General features: G+C 36.9%; 1 protein-coding gene and 1 long non-coding RNA gene across 10 annotated transcripts in view; one reads left to right on the top strand and one right to left on the bottom strand.

Annotated features, from left to right (window-relative positions):
- Positions 1-16521: 16521 nt before the first annotated feature.
- LOC136349078 (uncharacterized) overlaps positions 16522-25678 on the bottom strand; it is a 34088-nt gene continuing 24931 nt past the window's right edge. Inside the window, exons 2-3 of the long non-coding RNA XR_010733757.1 lie at positions 17249-17388; positions 16522-17194 (exon numbers count right to left, since the gene is read on the bottom strand). This is a non-coding gene — a long non-coding RNA (uncharacterized lncRNA). The remainder of the gene's footprint in view (positions 17195-17248; positions 17389-25678) is intronic.
- Positions 17165-25678, top strand: part of rdgA (retinal degeneration A) — a 110424-nt gene continuing 101910 nt past the window's right edge. For 7 of the 9 annotated variants that reach the window (XM_066300356.1, XM_066300359.1, XM_066300358.1 and 4 more), the window contains exon 1: positions 17278-17400. The gene's annotated coding sequence lies outside the window, so the exon portion shown is untranslated. Of the gene's footprint in view, positions 17401-25678 lie in introns of all 9 variants that reach the window. The other 2 variants (XM_066300355.1, XM_066300354.1) reach the window with 2 other exon arrangements.

Genomic DNA, 25678 nt, shown 5'->3' with positions numbered 1-25678 from the left:
TAAATCTACCACTCTGTCTTCTACACGCCTTGACACGTAGCAATTGACCCGAATTCCTTATTAAAAAGATATATAAATATTTTCGTTGATCGGGAAAGATTGTTTTGTTACCTGAAACCTGAATAAATTTAAGATCGGATCTAACTCTTTCGTTGGTATAAGCCCCAGCAGAAGTTCTCGAACATATTTCCCTTGCAATAGCTTGAATTCCACAGCGTTTGGAAAAGGTCGTGAAGTCATCATGTTGCCATAAGTTACATCTGAAAAAAATTATGAATCATTTTTTCGTCAGTTAGTATGTAGAAGTGAATCTTTACTTCCAGTTTCTACATCAGCTCTAAGTCCTCCAACGTTGATTATGGCAACAGCAGCCCTAGTCTAAGAACCATTCTTTACGGTTTATGTGTACTACTAAAACAGAGTTTAGTCTAGAATCATTTTTATGTAAAGGGAATACCCTGAAAACGATGGCATCAGTGGCGAAATTTTCTAAGGTGAACTTGCTACAGTAGCAATCAGTTTTTAATAATCTTATTAAAGTCGACCCAATCACCACTGAACCTTCTGCATCAACCATTTCATTCCATAATTCTCAACTTTTATTTATTTTTTCATTTAAAATTGGGGAAATGCATTTAAAAAAAATCATTCACCAGATTGTCAATATTTTTTAATCGAAAGGGCATATTTCCGTCGCCAACATTTTCCTTCACCAGATCGTCAGTAATTAATTTGCGTTAAATATCCTCCCCTTGTAAATTATAATTAAACATTATATTGACCCTTGTCTATAGGTAAGTTATGTTTTATATAGATGGGGGCTCAAAAGCAATGGGCAATTTCACCTTCACTGTCATAGTAAAACGTAATATTGCCCAAATACTTCATATACGCTTCAGCCTAGATTATGAGAACGTTTTTCCCAGTTCTGGTGCTTGATACAATTGAATACGGCACTTCTTGTGTGTCTGGCACTGGAGGGTTGTCTGAAAATAAAAATGTTTTTCAGCTAATTTTAAAAAGTGTGTTTCGTACCTCCAGTCTACAAGAAAGTGTGCGAAGCAGCCCCCACAGTCAATCCAATCTTTTCACTGGCATTTGCCGCTATGTCCTGGTCCATATCATATCCGCAACAGGAGAGGACAATGTTAGTAAAAAGCCCCTCTTCATTTATTAAAGGTTCAGCTTCAGTATTGGCACTTGAAAATTCGGGATGAACGTTAAACTTCCGATATTGACGATGGTCTACATAAGAATATTGATCGTCATTATCTTTTAAGTATATAAACTGTAATATTTATGTTGGTTTTAGAATAAATTATCTCGATAACACCTATTTTCTTCCTATTATTTTGACTACAACGCTCTTAGAATAGGTGCCTTGCGTATCCGGTTCTTCTGCATCATTAATGTTGGCTGTCACCACAGGGATTGTATGATAAGTAATAAACGGAACTACCTCTTCTACACCGTAATCGAATTCGTGATCCTTCGGTACTGCGACATCAAAAGGCCTTTTGTTCACGAACTCCTGGGTAATATTCCATTTTCCCGAAGTATAGTAAAGAGGAAATTTTCTCTGCCATTCAAATGTAGAGGCTTGGATTTTTCTTTCGAGAAACTTTCGATAAAGGCATGTAGATTTGAGAAGGCCCCAATGAACGAGTCAGGACGATTGCAGCTGCCTGAAGATGTACCGGTCTCGGCAAATCTGAAGATTAAGGGAAATTTACTAAAAATAACTCAGCTTTTGGTTATACAATGTATCTTGCTTGGAAATCATTTACATGTTCAACGGACGGCTCAAACAGGTCTCCATCAACCTTAACCAGATTGGAGATAGCAACGTTAATGCAAACGTGATTAGGAAAAACGACATTGTAGCCAACATTTTTAGGTTGATTTAGTGCGTGATTTATAAATTCGATTAATGTTTATGGCATGATTTTTTAGTAGATATCTTATCAACTAAATTCATCTCAAGGCAGAGTTTTACAGGCATCAATTCTCATTTGAATAATTTGTTAATGATGCGTCAAGATAATCACGATATTTGAAGGAAATTATAATACGTTTTAGAGGGCGGAATTGATTATAATATCAATATAAATTTGAGGGATTAAAAATGCTAGGAAAAATGCTACATTTTAGCTAGCATTTTTTAGCATTTTAGCATTTTAGCATTGGAGTAATTCGTTGAACAAAACAATACTTGAATCGATTAATCCCAAAAGCTTTTAGTTAAAACTACATACATGTACAGGGTGTAAAAGAATTGTTCCGCGAATTGCTCACCGTAGGTTCCTGTAACCGAAATAAGACATAAAGTTTATATAAATAAATGTCTATTTGCCCTTTGGTTTCGAGATATCTGGTGTTAAAGTTTTTATTTTTTAACTTCCAAATGAGGAACATTTTTTCCTACCTAATTTTGTACATGAGTTCAGTATATCGACAGGTACAATTCAAAAAATTATCAGTTTTAATCATTCACAAGTGGAGGAAATGTGGGTGTTATGTGTCCTTTTTAGTAATGAAAAATTATAATACTCAGTATAATATATTTTTTTAAAAGCAGTTCATCATATGCATCAACATGTTCAGCAAATTTTTGCCCGTTTTCAGTTTCTTGTATTTCAAGTAGTTTTTTCATTAAAAAATTATGAAGTTAATTGAACCAATTTATCAATTGCATTTTTCCAACCCCAGCAACAAATAAGTTATTAATTTTTTTCATTTCATATATTTTTGAAATATTTAAGGAAAAATTTGGGTGCAAGTTCAAGATATTGACGGGTATAAAACCAAAAACTCCTAGCATTTGTAAATCGGCCATTGGCGGAGGTAAGCGCGCCACTTTTCCAAGATCACAATCATTAATTGGTTTTATTATCCTTGACGTTTTTTTTATGACTAAACTGCTCGAAATACAATAAGCTAAGAAGAGACAAAAAATTTGCTGACCAACGACGAGCTGCTCTAAACGAAATGTTATACTGAGCGTTACAATTTTTTTTATAAACAAGAAGGACACATAACGCCTATATCTCCGCCACTGGTGAAGCTGGTTAAAGCTGATAATTACTTGAGCTGTTTCATATATGAGTTAGCACCGACGTGCTAAACTCACATATGAAATTTGGTCAGGAAATTTTAAGCCATTTGGAAGTTAACAAATAAACACTTTTTTCTTGAACTTTAACCCTCAGTGTCTCGAAACTATAGGGCAACTAGAGATTCGTTTATATAAACTTTATTTCTCATTTCAGTCACAGGAACCTACAGTAGGCGGTTGGCAGAACAATTCTGATACACCCTCTATATTTAAGGTTTACAACAGGAACCTGTCTTTCATCATTAGTCACGTTAGATTTTTTTTCAAAACTGTTTGCTCTGCATCTACAGATTCTATTACGTTACGTTTACAACAGTGTAGAACGAATTATTTTATAACTGAAGCAAGCGAGATACAGGGGCCTTAACACGAAACGTCTTGCAAAGGGAAACGGCTAAAAGAACAATTTTTAGACTTCGGACGTTAAAAATGGAATTATTAATAATTAATTTCTGCCCAATCATTATATTATTTATTGCTAATACCACTTTGCAACGATCTGAAAATTGGATTCAAGGTTTACCACATCAAGCAATTGCACCTCGCCGTAGCTTGACGTAAAACTTACCAAGGGTACAAGGTGAAAAAACAACTTTTCTGCATAAAATTAGTTCAGTTAGATATTAAAGGTATGAAATTTCGCATCTAGTGGGGCTACTTGTTAATATTTCTGATGACTCAGAACGGCCGAAGAATGACATCAGATTCCTCGAGATCATCATAGCAGAAAGCGAAAGTCACGTAAACTGATTCTTTTGCCGAGGCGAGTGCCTTACGTCACACAGTCGTCTGCTCGAACCATCATCAAAAGCCCATTAACACCATTCTGAGTTTATTTTGACTGAAACAGTTGGTCTGTCGGTTTTCACGGCAATGGATCATAATCAGAAGGTGTACCAAGGTCGGGATATGATGCTCTACATCGTTTGTTTGCAGATTCGCCTCTAACATGTGTTTGTCTGAATGTGTTAATGTTTATTGTTAGACGTTGAGAACGGGAGTTTAGTGACGGGTCATGATTTCTCATGTCGGGGAGCGTTTACTGAAATTTTGGTTCTGGTGCTAACGAGTCTGACATGTCGTTGTGCTGTTATTGGTGTGATTTGAGGGAGACCCTGCGCACCTACAAGAGGGCCTTAAATCCCAGGAGTTACGGGTAAGTCGTCAGCTTTCAGTCCATCGGGCATGTTCAGTTAATTTTTTTTTTTCCAAAAAGTAACTAATTTAGTTCTCGAAAAGCCCTAAAATTTGCACGTACGAGAGTTTAGTCATTAAGATCATGGTTTTTGCGTTATGCGAGTGTACAATTACATCTGTTTTCCATTAATAATTAAGTCACTGTTCGAGAACAATGGCTACTTAAAATGCGATTTTAAGCTTTCGAAATCGCCGTAACTATTACGGGATTAATGAGCTAGAAAATAACTATCCTTAGTCTCATTTCCTGCTTGAACATGTTGTTTAAACTGTACGAGCTTTGGTATTCCAAAGGTATGCAGGCATAGTAATTTCGTGCACGAAAAAGTGCCATTGCGTTCAATGTTCAGCGTAATGATAATCAGGTTAAAAATAAAAGTGCTAATAAACAGGAAAAATTTATTATTGTGGATACGATGTAAAGGGTGTCCCAATAAAACAGGTAACTTCGGAAAAACTGTTGCGTCGCTACGACTTTATTTTGGTTTTGATCCCGACCGTGGCGGTCATAGCGCTTTCTTACGTTGACCAAATACTGGTCATATCGAGTTAAATAGCGAACGCCAATTGTCCCGACCATAATTTGGGTTTGGCACAATGTTCGCCATTATTTTTCATTTTCCCGTTATTCCATTCGAAACTACCAACTACTGCTTCTATTACATTATGCCCCTTTCTGCGGGTAGTTGCGCTTAATCCCTGGGAAACGTCAGGGAAAAATGGAAGTTCTAAGCTTTTACTTATTTGGCGTCTACAGGATTAGCCACGAATCAAAATACAGGAACGCCGTACGCAAGGTGTCCGCTAGTGAGGCCGGAGATCTCGGTAACTGTTAAAGGTTCGCGGTCGGCCAGACGGAGCGCAATTCAGCACATGCGGTTCCAAAAGTCGAAAAGGTCCCATCCAAAGTTGTCGAAAAAACATACATTTTAGGACAATGTTTATGTCTTTTTGTCAGCTTCTTCGATGAGGTAATTCAAGATGATCGACGCCTTATCATCGCAACTTTTCCTCTCGTACAACGTGGCGATGACTCAATTGAAACCTCATGTTTCTCCTTTTGGTAAACCATCATCAACCTCGCTTTTCACTGGAACTCCTTGGATTTTCACATTCTTTCCTCTAATCCCTTATTTGAAGCAACTCTTGCAATGAACATCTTTCCGAAAAGCGGCCATTAATATTTTATGCCGATTGAACCCAAGATGACGATCCACTTCCTTCCTCTATGCATGTCTGCGCAACTATTGTTTTAGTTCTTAATTCCTAAAAGTTGGAAACTTCCAAGGTGATGCATTATTAGCGAGAATTAGGAATTACGAATAAAGGAGTTGGATAAACAGTGTCGTTAAGTAATCCGTTATTAATGCCTTAAGGATTAGCACATAAAAATTTATAATTAAGAAGTTGGATAAACTCGGCTTAGAATTACTAAGTAAATGACAGATTTAAGTTGTGTTTTAATATTGGGTTTCTACGAGGTTTTACGAGTTTTACTACGTCGTTGTGCGCGCACTGGACTTTCCGTTGGTCTTATGTGTGCTATTTCGGTTATTTGAATATACCAATTCGGTCATTCGGAAAGTCATTTATTCGAATATTAGTCGCATTCTAGTGTTTAGCCGAATACTTGGAAATTATTCATATGATCATTATTTAACTTGTCAAATCCTCATTGTTTCGATTATTCGAATAGTTAAACATTCTGCAAATTTTTAGTTAATTTTTTTTAAATATACTTAATCACGCTAATTAATAAAACGTGTGCGCAGATACTTTAAAATGTTATGTCTAAGAGGGTTGTCATATTATACAGGGTCTCCCCTATTGGATTATGCACTTCATGAGCTTCCATCATTACAGTTCCTTTCTAATAACAATAAAAAAACCTTTATTAGACTAATATACAGCAGTGACCAAAAGTTTGGAACCTTTTCTAAAAATCAAGTATTCAATAAAAAACGCCATCGCTTCTTTTTTTCAACATTTCAAAAGTGCAATATTTTTAAATAACGATCAAGTATTTACACGTTTTGATTTGGAGCCTCCATTAGACGAAAAAAAATTAAAATTGTTGATACTGTCAGTCAATGCACACCCCTCAGAAGGAAATGAAAGCAACCATTTCAATAAACAATTAATTTAACAAGCGCTCAACGCGACCACCCCGTTCTCGAATGCGGAGATTCACGCGTCGAAGAAAATTCAATTTTAATCTTCCCAACATCATCGGACCATTGCGCATTCCACCAGCTGCTCGTAAAATTCTATTTCTTAGGTGGTCTTCAATTCGAATAGGAACAGCGTATACACGAGATTTTAGCGCACCCCAAATGGGAAAGTCGCAGAGAGTTAGATCTGGAGTTCTGGGCGGCCATTGAAGAGGGGCGTCATTTCCTCCGTTAATTTTTTTTTCATTCTGGGACACCCCGCATGAAGTAAAATAAAAAACTTGTCCTATTTTCGTAGAGGATAACTGCGTTAATAGTTGTTCCCAAGCATGAACCTGCTTGACGGGATTTTTAGTTTGAAAATTTGATTCTCTAATTTTTCCGATCTACTCTCGCTTCATTTTAACAGTTTTGCGTAAATGTTGAAAATTGCAAATTTAACCAGTTTCGCGCAGACGATATATATTTTCTATTCATTCAAATTAAGGAATGTAAAAATTTATGTAAAAATAGTCCAGCAAGTCAACCGTTCAAATGATTTGAATAATGCGAAATAGTTAGACTATTCAAATATTGACGATGAAACCTCGACATTCCGGACAGAAAACAACGATTCAAGCAGTTTTTACTCTGCTTTATACTTGTGAAAATTGATAAGGCCTATCAGCTGCCTCCATTAACGGGATAATAAAACGGGATACACTCGGTCAACCTTTAATTTTCATCCACAGAAGAGTGCACTTTACTTTCGTCTATTTACTTTCCGCTCGACACGCCTTAGTACGAGGGCAGTCCCAAAAGTACCCGACATGACACTTGAAGAAAAAAAATGTTGCAAAATATTGTATTATTACTCAACATAATCTCCTCTGAGATTGATACACTTTTCCCAAGGCATGTTTTATGCCTCTTATACCCTGTTCACAGTAAGTAAGCGTTCGACATTTCGAAATAGGCACCGGTCTCGGACTCCAACTCTTCATGATTGGCAAATCTCTTTCCACCGAGTTATTTTTTCAAATTTTGAAATAGAAAATAATCCGAGAGGTCTAAGTCTGGCGAATGGGGTGGATGAGAAAAATGTTGCAAACTAAGTTGATTGATTTTGACCATCGCGATGACGGGAGTGCGTTGTCTTCATGGAACGAGACTTTCGTTTTCGACAAACGTGATCGCTTTTTCCTAATTTTTTTTATATAAAGCAAACGCAGCAATAGATTTGTATGATATTCTCCGTTTTTTGGCTTTCCTTTAGGGAAATAGTTAATAAAAGTTACCCAAGTTCATCTTCAAAAAATTGACGTCAACACCTGTTCTGCAGATGGAACGGTTTGCGTCTTGTTTGGAGCCGCTTCTCCCTTTTGAGTCCATTGTTTTGACTGCTCTTTCGTCTCAGGTGTAAATTGGTGGCTCGATGTTTCTTCCATGGATATGAATCCGCGCACAAACTCGGCTAGATTGGTGCGAAACTTCACTTGAAACAACCTCACGGCGCCGTTTTTGCTCACTTTGCGCACGGCTTTCTCACATCCAATTGTTGAGTTAAAATGCGGTGTACAGTACTTTTGGAAATTCGCATCTTCCAGTACAGTCTGGTAGATTTCAGCACAATTTCCAGAGTGGTCAGATCTGGAGCGTCGTCGGGTCGACCACTACGTGGCAGCTCGTACGACCGCGTTTAAACTGTCCTAGCCAACATTTTACAGTTGTTAACGGAGGACCAGATTCTTCTCGAGTAGAATCGAACTTCGCTTTGATGTTGGATGGACCAAGACGTTCCAAATGAAAGTATTGAATCACGTATCGATGACCAATTTTCCATGCTCAAAAAAATCTCAAAAACTGTTCACCAAAAACGGTTCCAAAACAAACACAAATCGACTTTAGACGTCAGCTTTTTGAGGTTAGGTCTTTGTAACTTGTGCAAATTTTTAACGAAAAAATCACCATCTATATGTGAAGTCGGGTACTTCTGGCACTATCCCCGTATTTGACTCTTCAGATTGACTTCTTCACCGCAAACTCTTATGAAATATCAAATATTATGATTTTATGACTTCAATTAGGAACACCAGCCGTATCTACTTTGCTGTAGCCATTTACAACGCAGTGCCATGGAAATAATTGCTTTGAGTGTTAAGATGTATTTTTACGCAGAGATAAAACACTATCACTGCGGTTTACTTTGTCAATCGGTATTCAGGGCCTAAATAAGGGAGAAGATGTGAGAAAATAAGGGAGTGATGGCTATAGTAAACTTTATGAGGTAAACGACAATTGAAGGTAAAACCAAATTAATTGAATAACAATGGGACTCCTAGACCTGCAACTGAGGAAGTCTCAATTTCAAGAAGGTGCGTCCCTCAGATTATCGCTGCTATCATTAAAAATTCAGTGTCCTTTACATATGATGTGTCCATTGACATGCCCACCATTCTAATCCCGCATTTATCTGGAAACAATGCTGGAGAATCGATAGTTTTGGACGAAAGTGGAACATCTTGGATACGCATAAACCGCTGTAATGAATATATGAGAAAGAGAAAAATGATGATTTTGCAGCCTCACTTAACTATCTCTGTGCCCCATTGGGCTGCATATTATCAGGCAGTTTATCCCACAGATTCGAAAGAAAGAATTGTTTGATAATTTTCTCAATAGCTTGCGTTCTAATTCTTTCGCCAATAAGCCCTGGTTCATATTCCTCGCATTAGTGCTCACAGGAACCAGTGGAGGATTCGTAGAATCACCAGTAAACTCACAGTAAATGGTAATGCGCTGCATAGCAAAAACTAATTTTTACGGGCTTTGAGCTATGCGAGTGAAATATCTGAGCCCAGCCTTCGAGGCGCGATAGTCTCAACTTCAACCATGTTCATTTCATTAGGAGTTCTACTTTCCTTCACTTTGAGGACGTTTTTGCCCTGGAGAACTCTCTCAATAATCGTTGCAATTATTCTTGTAATCAGCATTTTCGCTCTTACGCTCCTACCGGAGACCCCATTATGGTTGCTGAGTGAGAATTGAGTTGAGGATGTTCAGATGAGTTTGGTCTGGGTTAGAAGTATGTTTCAAATCGAGAGATGTTAGGGGAGAAGCGGAGTGTTTTTTTTTTGTAGATTGGACCACTTTAAATGGGGTAGAACAGGAGTTTAAAGAAATTTTAGATGATATGGAGAAGTCATCTGTTAATAACAGTTGTGATTACAGGCGTTATTTCGAGGACAGGTTGATAAAGCCTTTTTTGCTAGCATTTGCTGTGTAGGTCCATTTGCGGCCTACGCAGTGACAATCTCCTATTTACTCGATGTTCCTATAAGCGCGCATTGCACCACCATGTTAACAACTTGGGTCAATCTTTTAGGGGTTTTCCTATGCCTCTTCTTCTTGGGAATCTTCGGCAAGAGACTTCTAAGCTTCATTTCTCTAACAGGCATTTTCCTTTGCTTCTTCACAGCGTCCTTTTAACGCTATCTAAATGAGACATTCCATTATATAGAAACGACCGCCGCAACTGACACCCCGACCTTTGGTCTCAATCGTAGGAGGAAGCTTCTTAAACTAGCTCGCGATCAATTACCTACCATGGGTGTTAATGGGAGAGTTTAACTATAATGAAATACGGAATGCGAGGACTGGTTTTTCCGCTGCAGTCGGTTATTTCGCGGGGTTCCCGGCCAACAAGTCGTTTCTAGAACCTGGTCGACACACTAACCATGCCGAAGATGTTTTGGTTCTACAGTGGGGTAACAGCAAAGGGGCTTCTGGTTTTCTATTTTATGCTTTGGAAACTGAAGACAGTGGCCGGGATTGCGCAGCATCATAGCGGGGGTGAGAACCTGGGCAGTGAGGTCCGAAGGGCTAAAAGCTGAGAGTGAGGAGAGTTTTCGCGAGATTTAGCGTTAAGTTCCAATTACACGACCTCATGCAAAACCGTCCGATGGTAAGTTAAAACAAGCATCATAAATAAAAGTTACATTTGTAGTAATCCAGGTTTGTTTATTTTTGGCACGCCGATACACACTTAAGCCGGTACGAGGCTTTCCTCTGGCTAAATATACCAGTGCGCGACTTAACCTTTAGCGTAAACATGGCTTACAATGGGACTGTCGTAACATTTTTATCATTTTACTCTGAAAATTCCGTTTTGGTTTAAACAAATTCAGTGCAATGCTGCGCGAACTCACAAGCATTTCATGACCGAACCAGTATGACAGTGTTCAAATCCAGGATTTTTTTCTGATGAGCTGATCCGTAATTGAAAATTCTATTCATGTTTTTATGGAGAAAATGTCGTCGGTATGGGTAAGTTCTGGTTCAAAGCTCTGCGCGAGATACAATACATAAAGGAGCTCAGCATTAGACAATTTTATAGGGGAAACTAGGTTTATCCAACTTTAATAACATTCCCTTATTTACTAGATCATTACTATTCCACGCTGCATCCTTTCGTCCAAAGAAAATATCCCGTATTTGCGAAAACCTTGATCTGCACAAACGCTCTGGAACAGGGCCGGATTTTAAGGGGTCACAGTTTAAATAATGATGATACTGCTTCGAAGCAGAAATCACAAAAGTTTCCTCTATTTGCGTCGACTTATTTTGACGGCCCTTTTCGCAACTCGAATGGCGGTGCCGATAAGAGACCCGGATCCACCCCTGTTCTCCACCTTAATGCCACCAGAAGACGTGTAAATATCTGTAATATAAGGAGGCATTTCTCAAAGAGGAAAGATGTCTTTCGCACGTGATGTCACTCTGCCGTGGTCGCAGGAAATTAGATTTCTCTTGGAATAAGTGTACCGCAATATTCCTCTGAACTCCTGTCAAGGATTAATATGGGCGCAATTTAAAACGTGTAAAACGAGACCTAGATAGGGTAGATCCGAGGCAAAATTGCCTTCTTTTAGCTCCCTTTATCGATTTCAAGTTCGGATATTGGTTCTCGAGACGTGAAGGGTATTTGTACAGATCCAGGAATCGGCTCTACTTCGGCAATATTTCTACGTCAGCTCGGCAACGTCGCCTTTAACAGCAGTTGGCTTATTAACCACACATTAATATAGCGGTAGCTTCTTGTTAAATAATTGATTAATAAACATGAACAAAAATGGTTTAATTGAACGGTACTTCGGTGCCGCACTCGAGCATTACCAGCAGTAGTCTGAAGAAGTGGCATTGCGAGCATGAAGTTCGAAACGATGTTCGTCGACGATTGCGGGGTTTTTCGAGTGAGTTATAGTTTTTCGTAAACGCCCAAAATCCTTTAAAAAATGCAGTTAACTAGCCAAACGTTGTTGAAGAAGTGAGTGCGGTTCGAGTTTAAATGGGACAATCATTTTAAAATGGTGGCGGTTTTGGGAGGCCCGAAGCAATCCCCAATCTCATTAAAAAGACCGATGTTCGTTCGGGACGTAGACACCCTGTAGACCCAAAAATTCTTTGAGACATTCGAAACAGAGAACGCATTGAATTGCTTCGACATATGCATTATCGACTATTTTTGATTAAGTTCCTTCGGCATTCCATTCAATAAATTATACCAGGATATTCTGGGTTGATTTTTGATAAAAATGTCTCACTTCCAGCATGAATGACCCCAAAACCTCAGAAAAATCAAAAGGATTCCCTGCAGTCGACCCTGAAGCTCCGGTCCGCCTCACTGCTCATCGAAGACGTGACTCCAGAAGGTAAGTTTCAGGTACAGTTTAAGCTGAAATAAGGCAGATCAAAGCACTAACTGTTCCACAAAAAGACAGCTCCACCATATGTTTTTTGTTAATTTACAAAAGTGTTTAGAGTTTCCTTAAGTTTTTCTTTAAAATCACGTTTGTTGGCCAAAAATATCACTCTCTGCAAAAAGTCATTCACGTCCGCTTCCTTATACCGTAGTATAGTATACTAAACCGAAAATCGGCTTCCACCTAATGATAGCTCCGCTTCAAAAACAACAATTTATTTACAGCTTACCAAGAAAATAATAGCATTGACGACATCTCAGTAATCAGCGACGCCGCCATTCTTCTGAATTACTTGAAATAAACGTTTATCCATAGATTCTACAAGTCGAACAATAAGACTATTATCCAGATTTTCCCATTCAAGAAAAATCGAATTCTTAAGCTCCCGAATGGTACTATGTTTTCGATTATTTGCGTAAACACGGTGTACGAGTATCGCCCAAACGTTTTCCATTACGTTCGAATCCGGCGAACGAGGAGGCCAGTCGACCAGCGGCAATTGTGCTCCATTAAACCAAGCTTCCGACGATCGCGAGACATGGTTTGGTGCATTGTCTTGTTGATACTGGAATGGAATACCATCATTTGCCTCGAGATAAGGCAAAAGACAGGCGTCCAGCAGTTCTTGATATCCTTCCGAATTCATCTTAGTGCATGGAAACGGTAAACGCACTTTGCCATGCACGCTGAACGCTGCCCACACCATCAATGTGCCACCACCAAAGTTTCTTCGTGAGGTTCTTTCCTCAAATCTTTCCAATACGAGTTATATCCATCCAGATTCCGTTTTTTCCCGTCAGACCAAATAAACTACATGGAAGGTGGTGAATGATTACATGACATTGCTGCTGACATTGAAAACTTACATTTGTGAAGTCAGTACGAACATTAGCACGAGCAAATGCGAGACGTTGAATCTTGTGAATATCAGATAACTCTGGTGCTTTGAGCATTTTCGAACGTTTAATAAAACCACACTCGCGAGTTGTACGCCTGACCGCTTCAATTGGTACATTGAGGTCCTGGTCTGTTTCGATGGTACTACATGACGCAGTTGCGTTTGAAGGTGCATTAACGATGCGTCTTGTCTGACGGACAGCCAGCTTTTTCGGTCGCCCTGGGGATTTTTTCGTACCGTAGGCGGTTGGATCCTTTAAAAAAGAATTAACTACTCGACGATTACGTCCCATTTCACGAGCGATCCAACGATTGGAACATCCACGACGATGATGAGTTAAAATTTCTGTTCTTTCCACCTCAGTTAGAGCTCGACCACGCCCCATTGTAACAAGTACTGAACAAAACTGAGCACGATCCTCCAGAGCTGCTTACGCGGCAAAAAGTCAACGTAAACGAATACACATTGGTAAACGCCAAAGACCAAAGTGGAGCTATCATTAGGTGGAAGCCGATTTTCGGTTTAGTCTACTATGCTACAGTATAAGGGAGCGGACGCGAATGATTTTTTGCAGAGAGTAGTATTTTTGGCCAACGAACGTGATTTTAAAGAAAAACTTAAGGAAAGTCTAAAAAATTTCGAAAATTACCAAAAAACATATGGCGGAGCTGTCTTTTTGTGGAACAGCGTGTGTTGTGCTGAAATCAGTTTTAGTCTCTAAACAAGAACCCTGCAGCAGACACCTTCATGAAGAGTGGGCAGCGCTTCTGACATACAAAAACTAGCTAAAAATACACAATTTCCTTTTAATATTTAATATTTGATTAACCGCTAATTAAAGTGCTCTAAAAAAGGCGCAATCGATTAAAAATAGCACCCGTATTACGTCGTATTACAGTGAGATATGTTATTTTTAGCCGTTAGTGCTAATTAGAAACTCAAGAGATAATTTGCAGAATAACCTACTCACCTTAATTGATAGTATTCCTGTTACACGGGGAGATATTCCCGGGACTAAGGTTACACTGAATAATACTAATTAAAGCAACACCTAGCTCCTTTAGGGGAGACAATAGCAAAATACGCATTCAGGGTCCCTGTAACAATAAGGAGGCACAGAACGCAAAACTTACTATTAATATTATTCACGTACAGTACCGAGCAAAAGCGGAGAAACATTTAAATTTTTGTAATATTTTAAATAAGTATTAAAAATAAAAACATATTTTATTTCTTTAAATAAGTACTAGATAAATGTAACTTAAAAGTAAAACAAAAGAATTTTTCCTACTCACTATAACATTATACTGAGTGATATTTGAAAAAACGACGAGCAAAAGTAAAGAAACATTATGAAGAAAAATAGTTAACTATAAAACTAGTTAATATTCAGTAGAGTAGCCTTTATTTTTGATAACCTCTAAACATCTTCTTCTCATGGAACCAATAAGTTCCTCAATAGTTTCCTTCGGTACAGTGTTCCAAGCTATTTTAATGGCCTCAAAGAGTTCAGCACTATTTTTGAATTTTTCAGGATTTTCTGATCAATTAAATCCCACAAGTTTTCTATGAGGTTCAAATCGGGGCTCCGTGCCGGCCACTTCGTGACTGTAACTCCTTCGTCTTCAAAAATTTTTTTTACAATTTTTGCCGTACGCTTCGGATCATTGTCGTGTTGGAAACACCAACGTAAAGGCATGTTGTCTTCTGCATACGGCAGCATTGTGTCAGCTAAAATCTCCAAGTATTTGTATCGATCCATGATTCCGTTAATTTTGACAATAGGTCCCATTTCCCAACCAGAAAAACACCCCTATATTTGAACGTTTCCTCCACCGTGCTTAATGGTGCCCAAAGTATACTTCGGATCGGAACGTTTGTTAGCAGGACGTCTCACCCATAAAATACCATCCGAGGAATGCAAATTAAATTTACTTTCATAATATGGTATTCCACTTTGATTGGGACCAGTTTCAATGATCATGTGCAAATTGAAGTCGGGCGGTCCGATTTTTCTTTGAAATAAAGGGTTTTTTAGAAGGGTTTCTTGCCGGAAGGCCACCCTCCTTCAGACGTCTTCGAATTGTGTGAACACCAACATCAATATCTAGTCTAGTTCAGATTTAATACGTACTGCGGTAAGAAATGAACTTTGCTTTACACAATTTATAATTTTCTTATCAGTCTTGGGTGTTGTTTTTCTTGGTCTTCCAGTTTTTGGTGGACTTAATGGAGATTTTCGTAGACGATACAACTTAAGAGTTTTAGATATAACCGATCGATTTAAGTTGGACTGCTCGGCAATGGTCTTTCGTTTTATACCGGCTTGGAACTTCGATATTATTAATTGTTTTATATCTAACGACAAATTGACACCTTTGGGCATTGTCACAACATTTACTTTTCGGCAATAACACTGAAAAATCAACTGGTCACTTTAGCACCGAAAGGTTAAAAGGGAATTTCAGATTTGTCTCTTTATTTTTGCTCGTCGCCAAATTGAAAAGAAAAAGTTTATCAGTAATAAAAAAAAAGAGAACAAAAATAAACAATCTATTTGCTTTTTGGTGCTGGTAGTAAACAACCATCGTAGTCATATTTGGAAAATAAATAATAAGAATATATTTTTTATAATTCAATAAACAGTTTCTCCACTTTTGCTCGGTACTGTATGTCTGAGGGTTTGCGACCAAATGGTGGAAATTTCGAAACGACTTTTTTGCCGTACCCTCCCAGGCCAATTTCCGAGATATCGAAAATTTGAATAGCCCCCATTCAAAGTCTTTAACTTATTGATTGGCTTCAAATTGAGGATTGTGATTGATGTGTTGCGATACTCAATCGAGGCAAGTAATTAAACTTATTTTACGAACGATAAATTTTCAGTTTTCAAGCTGTAGATGGGCACCGATGTCAGGGGCAAGAGTAATTATTTTCGAAACGCGATTAAAACCCAAAAATAGCTCAGGGCGGCAAGTGCCAGGGCTCGTTATATTACAAATATAATGAGATTACCCTTCGAAGCCTCCGCAAAATATTGATGAGCATTATTTGTCGTTTTATAACAGGATTCGGCGAGAATTAAAGCCTTTAATCTTATTTAGGTTATACGCGTGCAAGGCCGTCTTATTTCGATTTCTGGGGAAACAATCCGTTTTAGAAAATAGTTGGTAGTGGCTTATTTTCGAATCGTCGCGAAGCACCCTTCGAATCCTCCGTTAAAACCGAATTTCAGCAAAAATGACCGTCGAGCTAACAAAGAACGGAAATGCCCTTCAGGTACCTCCTCCTCAAGAGACCCCGAACGACGAAGAGGAAGACAGTGAGGGATCTGAGGAGAAAGATGACGAAGAAGGCCAAGGGTAGGTTCTCCTATAAGGGACTGATAAAATCGCTGCCTTTTTATTTGAATTTCTTCAAAATTTTAATTCCTTTTAACCCTATTGGTAGATTGCTAAGACTGGCAAATATTGGGCTACATGTAAAATTTGACGGCAGCATGGTAGAAAAACCTAAACCGAGGCCCGTAATGAAGAAGTGAGTCTCGATTGTGTTTATGTCGTCTTGCAATGTTTCAATAGCCATGAAAGTCTCATCTTCAGCTAAGCTATGCTTCAGAAAGAGTCTGCTTGTAGTTGTCCAGTAATTGTCTTAAAGTGTTACTGCGATTGATACTAAACGTTGTCTCTTCTGTTCCAGGTAAGCCCTAATCAGTTATTACGCAGGACCGAGAGGTTTTAGTTTGTAGCGAAAAATCGGTATTATGTGTTGATTGAATAGGAGCAAATTTCTGTAATGTAGGTGAAATTAGGATCGCAGGAGAAGAAAACTTGGGAAGATAAAACTGGAAGAGAGAGATTTGATATCGGATGAGAGCTAAAAAAAATGACAAATTTGGTTGAAAAAGGATTAGACAGGAAGAAATTTAAAGAAACCAAATCAATGAGAGCAGAGGGGAATTTAAATTAAAAGGAGACTTAAGGAACGGCTCTAAAAAGAATTGCTTTTACGTATAACGAATTCTGACGGGTTGTTATTTAATCAATGCCAGGAACTTATGTTTTTTCTAAGCCTGAAAGAGAATTGTAAACTGTTAAAATACTCATAATTATGAACTCATACTTACTCTGAACATTAAAATATTGTCGCACAACATACACAAACTAATCAGGTAAGTTTTTGTCTTCTATCATGGAACGCCATGCTAATACAATTTGTCTTTAGATCCTCTTTAACACTCACACGCCTCCAAGAACATCTGAAAAGCTGTTATTAAAGGTAAGTTAATAAACCCATAAATCCACAGGATTGTTTAATATTTGCTCCTGAAGATTATTTCTTATCTTGCTAGATTACTGAAATACACACCAATACCTACTTGTACAGGGTTCGCCATTACTCCGGCCTTGGTTCCTGGCGTCCTTGCATAAACATCAATTTGAAATGTTTAGTGTAGTACTCGTTTGTATTGGAAAGCTGCGTGATTTAATAATATTTTTGTTTATACAGAGCGTTCAGTTTTCGCTGGGCAGCATAAAGTTATAATTTTTTAAATAGCGAACCATAATTTTCTTTATGCTGTTTAATGTATTTTCCTTCTAAATTAAGGTTTCATCAAACGTTTTTTAAACTGGTTGCGGCGTTGCCATATTAGAAGGTAGTGACAGGTAATATGACAACTAAATGACATAAGTAATTTATGCTTTTGTTAAATGGAAGCAAAGCCTACTAGAATAAATCTGTTAGATTATGACGATGCCTGTTGCAATTTGACTGAAATTTTGTAAATACCTCCATAACTGTAAATGTTAGATGAAAATGTGTTATTGCAAATTAATCGAGGATTAAAAACTACATTAGAATGACTTGAAAAAAATCATGGGTACCATTTAAAAAAAAAAACGAGTTTCAGCAGTTTGTTTAATTTGCAAATTAGCGCTCTTATACAAAAAAGTATGGTGCATTAAAAAAAGGTTTTAAAGTTTTTAAGTACCTCTGACTTTCATTTACTACTTCACAAAAACAAATTTCAAAAAACACCAGTTTTGTGATAATTTTTTTCTGACGCTGCATTTTTAAAGAAATTTCCCTAACATGGCAACGCCGCAACAAATTTAAAAAACGTTTAATGTATTTTCCTTCTAAATGAAGGTTTCATCAGACGGCATAAAAAAATTATGGGTCGCCATTTAAAAAATTATAACTTTATGCTGCCCAGCGGAAACGGAACACTCTGTATAATCAAAAACATTATTAAATCATGCAGCTTTCCGATACAAATGAGTACTGTACTAAACATTTCATATTGATATTTATAAAAAGACCTCAGGAACCAAGGCCGGAGTAATGGCGAACCCTGTGTACGTATGCACATACACACACACACCCACACCCGCCATATGTCACGTTAAAACTTGCACACTTTAAGTGAGTTTGATTATTCTATTGTTAAAGCTTTTTGGGGCAGGAATATTCCGGTTAGTCCGTTTGGATGAGCGAAAATGAAATCCTATTATGTATTCGAAAGGTTTATGTGCATATTTCGGTTTTTGTAGTGGTCATCTCAAATACCGAGAAGTTCATCAGTGTTTCCAAATAAGTCATACACGCTTGGGATTTTGAAAATTGTAAGAGATGCGAAAACGTTTAAAGGGGCAAAGTGTTAGAGAATCTCATGAGGAGTTCATACCTGGTCTAAAAATTGATTTAAGTTTTACCGTTTTCCCGGAAAACGGGAGAATTCTTTAAAAAACTGGAAAACCGCATCTAAAACTTTACCGAATAGTCCTTAAGCCAAATCGAAAGAGATTTTGAAACTTTTTGGCGTAGACTGCGGTGGCGTATTAAGAAATAATATATTGCCATTTGTTGTCTGTTTGAATTTTTTGGATCAGGCTTAAGAAACACTTTCTATCTAAAGAGTTCTATACTACACTTTCAGAATGTAATAATAATAATAATAATAATAATAATAATAATAATAATAATAATAAATAATAATAATAATAATAAAAATAATAATAAATAATAATAATAATAATGGCGTCGACAAGCATCTACATGGCTGAAAGGGGTTTTTAAAAAACGATATGCTATTCATAAAACGCCATGAAGTTACAATATATAATTTGGAAACCAGCGATGACAAATTATTATATATATTTTATATATGTATATTTATATAATGCGTATCTTAATGATTAATTAATTTAAACATTAATTTTCAGGGCCTTGTCGAAACACATGAAATTGTATGCATGTGTGACTAATGACAAGGGCGGAATATCGTTTTTCCTTATATTCATATATTATCGACAAGGTATTCAATATTGAAAATCAAGTTATTCCCAGTTAAGCTTTTTATTACACGAGGAGTCTTTGAATGAATTGCTGTAAATTCTACCACGTATTCTAGGTCCAAAATATGATGAAAACTTCACATAAAAATACAGTGGCGGCCATATACACTCACCCACAAAAGTCATGGTACAGCACGTTCCTGCATCAAAAATTCCTAATATTTTCCGTATGTGAAATCAAAACTTCAATTTGTTTACATAGAAGTAACGTGTAATGTGTCTATGTCAATAGCAATGTTATAAATATTTACAAAAACTCAAACTTATTCTGATAAAAATCAAATGTTTTTTTCTAACAATAAATGGATTCCTCAAAAGTATTGGTGCAGGTAAAATGTCTGAATTTTCATTAAAAAAAAAAAGAATGCGTTTGTTTATTTCCTTGAACAAATACGACGAATAGTCAGTATCATTTATGTTATAGTCGTTAAAAGTTAAAAATATGGGTGGAACCGAGCTCAGTCAGGGCGAAAGAGAAATTGTTATTCGTTTAAATAAAGAAGGAAAATCTTAGGGTGAAATTTCAAAAATTGTAAAAAGGACTCGCACTACTATTCAAGAAATAGTGATTCGTTTCAAAATATCACAATAGAATTAATAACAGACCAAGAACTGGGCGCCCAAAAAATTAACGGAACGCGAAACGAGATACAGTCAGTCACATAAGTCTTCGTACACCTAGCAAATTCGTATTATTTCATAGTTAGAATCATGATCCAAAAAATATTTTTAAATACATTGAAATCCTCTCATAAATGATTATTATCAGTAATTAAAAATTTGAGTTTCGATTAATAGGTTGGAAGAAAAAAAATTAAAATCAAAATTTCCGATTCTCATTTATGTGTCCATAGGAAAATTGTTTATTTAGTCCTAAGCTATGTAATTGTTATAAATATAAAACATAATTAATACAGAATGGTAAGTTATTTAAATAAAATAATTCAGTAACGCAGCTTTTTTAAATTCCGTCTACAGCAAAAAAGTTATGCATTTTTCAAAAATGTTCTTATTTATATGGCCACCACTGTGTATCGAATTGCGCTTTGGCATCGATATGCAGGGTGTGAAGGGTCCTTTCGTGAGGATAATTTTTGGTAATGTTTTCAAAACATTTCAAAATATTAATTAATGAAATTTTGTACTTTATTATAACTTTTTGTGTTCTTTTTGAATCTCCCTAAGGAAATTGCCACATTGTTCCAGCGGCGGGTATTATCAGGGGGTAGTGCTTAAAAGGTACCAAAACTTTATCGACGACTTCATAGGAAAAATATTCAATATGAACTCCGACAAGAAATTTCAAAAAATGGAAAAAAAATATTTTTTTGACGTTTCCATACGTAACAGAATTTATTAATAGGGCGGCGGTGTTATTGTGACCGGGGCATGGTTTCGTTGCAATGAGCGTTAAAGAAAATGAAAAAAAAAAAGGGTTTTGAATGTGATATTGATGTAATAAACCACAGTAAGCACCGATTTTTTAACTGTCAATCTTCACACACATGTGAGCATTCTTTGTCCGTGTTGAAACAATTAATCAGTTATCTGAAAATATCATGGGGTTCTGGCTCTAAATTCCTCCCAAGATAAGTGCGAGAAAATGGTAGAAGGGCTGTCATGAATCTCTTCGCATTTCTTTTTTATGTTAAGACCCTTAATTGGCATTATCTGAAAGTGGTGCAGGCTTTTGGTACCAAACTCTTCCCCAGATTAGCGTGGGGAGAGAGGGTTGTTTGTAAATTCCTTTAGCGTAGGTGAGAATGACGTTTAAGGGTTTGGTACCCGTGGGAAAAAGGGTGGACAGCCCTTCCATCTTATCGGTTCTCTCACGAGGAGGGGATGTGTTCTGTGTATGGACACCGGGTTGTATCGGGATTCCATTTTTGGCTCACGGAGAATAAAAAAGTGCTCTGAGAATTTTGTTTTTTTTCTCTCCGCCCTTGAACCGCGAATCTTACACACACATACACACCTACATATTTTGGGTCCTAAAATACATTCAAAATCTGTTATAAAACCTTAACCGGGAGTAAATTTTTTACCAATATTTAATCTTCTCGTCTCTAACATATGATATAGGGAAAAACGATATTTTACACTGGTCATTCGCCACACATGCTCACAGTCTCATGTGATTCGACGGAGCCCTGAAACTTATTACCTTCCGGCCTCAGATACGTATCTGACGTGTTTTCTTTTCAATACTTCAAACTCTTACTTCGGTCCCATTTCAGCTCCATCTAGGGACGATGTTCGGCGATCGTGCATCTTCGGAAAGCGATGCAATTGACGCAATATTCGCGGTAATGTCGAATAAAATCAAATTTTAATGGCGCGATTTTTAACTATTTTCAACCGGGCATAAATTCGTATCGATACTCATTACTATTTCTATATAATTAACGTTCAGCTGTATAGAAATTTTTCCAAATTTTCTCCACAGTTTCACTCGAAATTTGATACTTTTCCCCGGCGAAACGGGAGGAAACGCGAAGACGTCATTATTGTCGACAACCGAACCGTTATTCTTCTGTTTCCAAAGCATTCTTTACCAAAAGCGTTGCTCTCGTGTGACGACAAAACCGCGAATTTTTGTAAATCGCGTATCCATTTATTTCCATTGAATTTAGCCAAGTTCTGCTTGCATTTTTATATTCGAATGTACGTATAAGATTTCATAATCGAAAATGCCAAAATCAATATCAAACGAGCGATTCATAAACTGCCTGTCGTCGCACATGAGTTAATGTTTTTTTTTTTAATTCACTTTCAAAGTCTCTCATTTCAAAACATATAAACGAATTCGACTACACCTCGTAGTGAGCTGAATCTCATTTAATTAAATTTTTGCTGAAATATTTAGTTTCAACTTTAGGGCGGGAAAGACTCACGTGTAAAAAAAACCATCGATAGTTCTCATCATAGGACTGTGAACGATTTCTGTGAAAAGGACTTATTATAATAAACACGAGCCCGAGATGGTAATTGTATTCCGTGAAAATAATTGTCTTGGTAGCGTTTTCAATTACGTGTAAAAATAGATATGATATGGTAAATAAAAATAGACCTATTACACGGGTTTTTGTATCATACATTGCAGATATGTATACCAAATCAAAGGACTTGTGAAGTCAAAAAAAACTCAACTAAAGCGAAAAAACTAACTTTAAGGAACACAAAAAGTAAAGAATTTTTTTGATTGCAATGTGCATTCAATGATGATCAAAAAATTTAACGAAACGATCATTTACGAGTCATTGTCAAATAATTGATTGGAATCGCAACAACTAATAACAACATGTAAATGCGCACAATGATATAGATAATTACAATCCTGCTCTTCCGCAAATAAAAGTTCTCGGGAATGGGTCTCCTGGGTTGCTCGTTTCCGGGGTAAGTTAACAGGGTGAGTTTTCAGAAATTTCGCGTTCTCAATTCGGTGAGAAATTAACTAAAATTGGATATTCCTTTTATAATTTGAAATTTAATGATGCATATTGTTTTACCTTGAGAGGGAGCAGCACCTTCGAACGCCTCCGCTTTCGCTTACACCACGAAAGGAGAAACATTTTTATGGTGACACCCACTTTCAATCAGCAAATTTCAGCTACATTAGCAACGTATCACACGAGTCTTTCACACAAAGGGAAACCCAATTAATAGTTTATTCCGAATTACAACAATCTTGTTTAACGAAATTGCTGTTTAAAAAAAACGATGTTTCGTTACTGCGAGAATTTACAGTTACTTGATACAATGTGATGGAATGCAGCAACGTTTAGACTAACTACGTACACTAGGAATCCTTCTTTTATAGTAAATTATTTATATATGCATATAGCGTTTAGATACATTGTCTGGATGGTGTCATGAAATGTCATGGAGTGGTAGAGATTGTCCATATGGCTCTACCACTTAACTAAATCATCTATGAAGTGATATCAGCACGAAAATACACAAAAAACTATATAGCCTGCCTTTTGCAATGATACCCCTGATATTTTGAGCGATAACGACGATATAATGGCTTTCGTACATTCAAAAAGAACAAAAGCTCACGGAAACGATACGTAAAACGGAAAAATATACAGCGTGCCCAATATAAAGATGTGCATATCAGATGCTGAAGATTTTCCAGCAATCATGACAAGAATGTGATACCCTTCTAATCAAACTGAATCAATATAGTAAACTGAGTTTCGTATATTTACATATCGTGTAGTACGTAGGTTCAGGTTAGTTCAGGTTAGGACACGGAGAATTTCTGAGTTGGTTTGCGTCTAAAGGTCTCGAGAATGTTGAGACTTCGTGAAATATCATACTTCATTTTTCGTTTCTATTTCTGCAACATTAGGGTCAGTTAAGACTTGCGGAATACTTAGATTTAACACGTTCTAATCGGAGGAATATCACTCTGAAGTTTCAAATCAAAGCAGTTATGTTCGACAGAAAACAGAAGTCGTCATTGGCTCCTCCAATAAAAAAAGATTCAATTTTAAACTGTTTAAAAAATGAGAAGTTTTTATTTATATTTATGTATACAGGGTGTTTCCTAACTACGTGTAAAAAATTTAAAGGCGTAATCCTCGACTGATTTTGAGTCAAAAATGTCTAATAAACATACGTCCGCAAATGCCTTGTTTCCAAGATACAGGGTGTTGAAGTGTGACAAGAAAAAGAGATTTTATTTCCAAAATGACTCAATTTGGGTGTTTGAATTTTAGAAAAGACAATTTTTTGGGGGAATGCTTTGATGATTAATCATAAGAATTGCTGAAAATTACCACCATTATTTCATAAGAGATCCTGTATCACAAAGACGTTGAAAGAGGTTTTTAAAGGTTTGGTGGTTGGGAGCTTGGTGGTTTGGAAACCTTTCCATGTAAATGCGCCTCGCTGCCGAACACTCACCATCAGCAAGGCCGTAAACGAAAACCATATTGACCATTTCTTGATTAGTGTAGTTAGGCATTTGAAAAATGTTCAAAACTGAGGCATAATCTGATTTTTGGGATACAGAACTAAATTCTTCCACTTTAGAGAGTAAAACACCAAAATAACACTGACTATCTTGTTTATTGCAGTGGAAGTAGCAAAAAAAAACTAACAATAAACAAATTACTAAATACCACCAAACCTTTAGAAACCTTTTTCAACGTCTTTCAGGCAACACCCTGTATCTTGGAAACAAGGCATTTGCGGACATATGTTTATTAGACATTTTTGACTCAAAATCAGTCGAGGATTACGCCTTTAAATTTTTTACACGTAGTTAGGAAACACCCTATATATATATAATCTTTATTTCCTCAGAAATAGGCTATCGACCTGTTAGGTCTTTCTGCCTGTGGTACAATGGTAATCTTTTGGTGACTAAACACTATCACATTACCTGGAAGTGCTCCCAAAGGGTGCTCGAAGAGAAAAGGGGGCGAGATTGTCTTGTCTGTCTTGTTAAGCAAAGTGGGCTCAGTATAGTTGAGTTGTTGGTGTTCTTTTTCCATCTGTTCTGTGGTCGTCGTAGCCTTTCTGTTATTCTTATCATGTTTGGGCGTTCATACAGTAATTGGTTGGGGTTTTTATTTATTTATTTTATTTTTGACAATACACACAACAACGCACGAAAAACATCTCCAATTACCTAAGTGAGCTATCCTGTACGGCCCACTCCAGTTTTATTTCATTTGGAGTAACACATCAAGACTTTTTTACTTTTAGTTCCATTTGGAAGCATAAGTCCTGCCAAATGTTAAATATAGACGAGATGTTAATAAATAACTTTTTTTTTATGTGTTAAATTTTTATCATAAGCATGATAAAATATAAATTTATGATGCGATTTAGCTAATTCCAGTATGTACACATGTATCTGACGAAACAAGCGGTGTAGCGCGTTTCCAGAGGTGTTAACAGCACAAATATCATTGTGAAAAATGTTTTAATTGGTTCTCAGAAGCCACATTTGGTGCGCTTTCGCTTTTTTATTTAAAAATTTTATTGAGGGATGGGGAATTAATTAATAATTAATTACGTAACAACTAGCGAACGAAGTTTAAAAACTGAGCGTTTCCTCTTTTCGGAAAACTTTCCGACTTTTCCCAAAAGCGTTTAAAGGTAAAGCAATTTCAAAACAGGATATGAGTTTCTTGGACGTTCTGGAAAAATTCTGTTCCTTTAACCGTCTTCATGCAATC

This window comes from Euwallacea fornicatus, chromosome 36, assembly GCF_040115645.1.
Source record: "Euwallacea fornicatus isolate EFF26 chromosome 36, ASM4011564v1, whole genome shotgun sequence".
NCBI lineage: Eukaryota > Metazoa > Arthropoda > Insecta > Coleoptera > Curculionidae > Euwallacea > Euwallacea fornicatus.
This window is presented reverse-complemented; position numbering and strand designations above follow the sequence as displayed.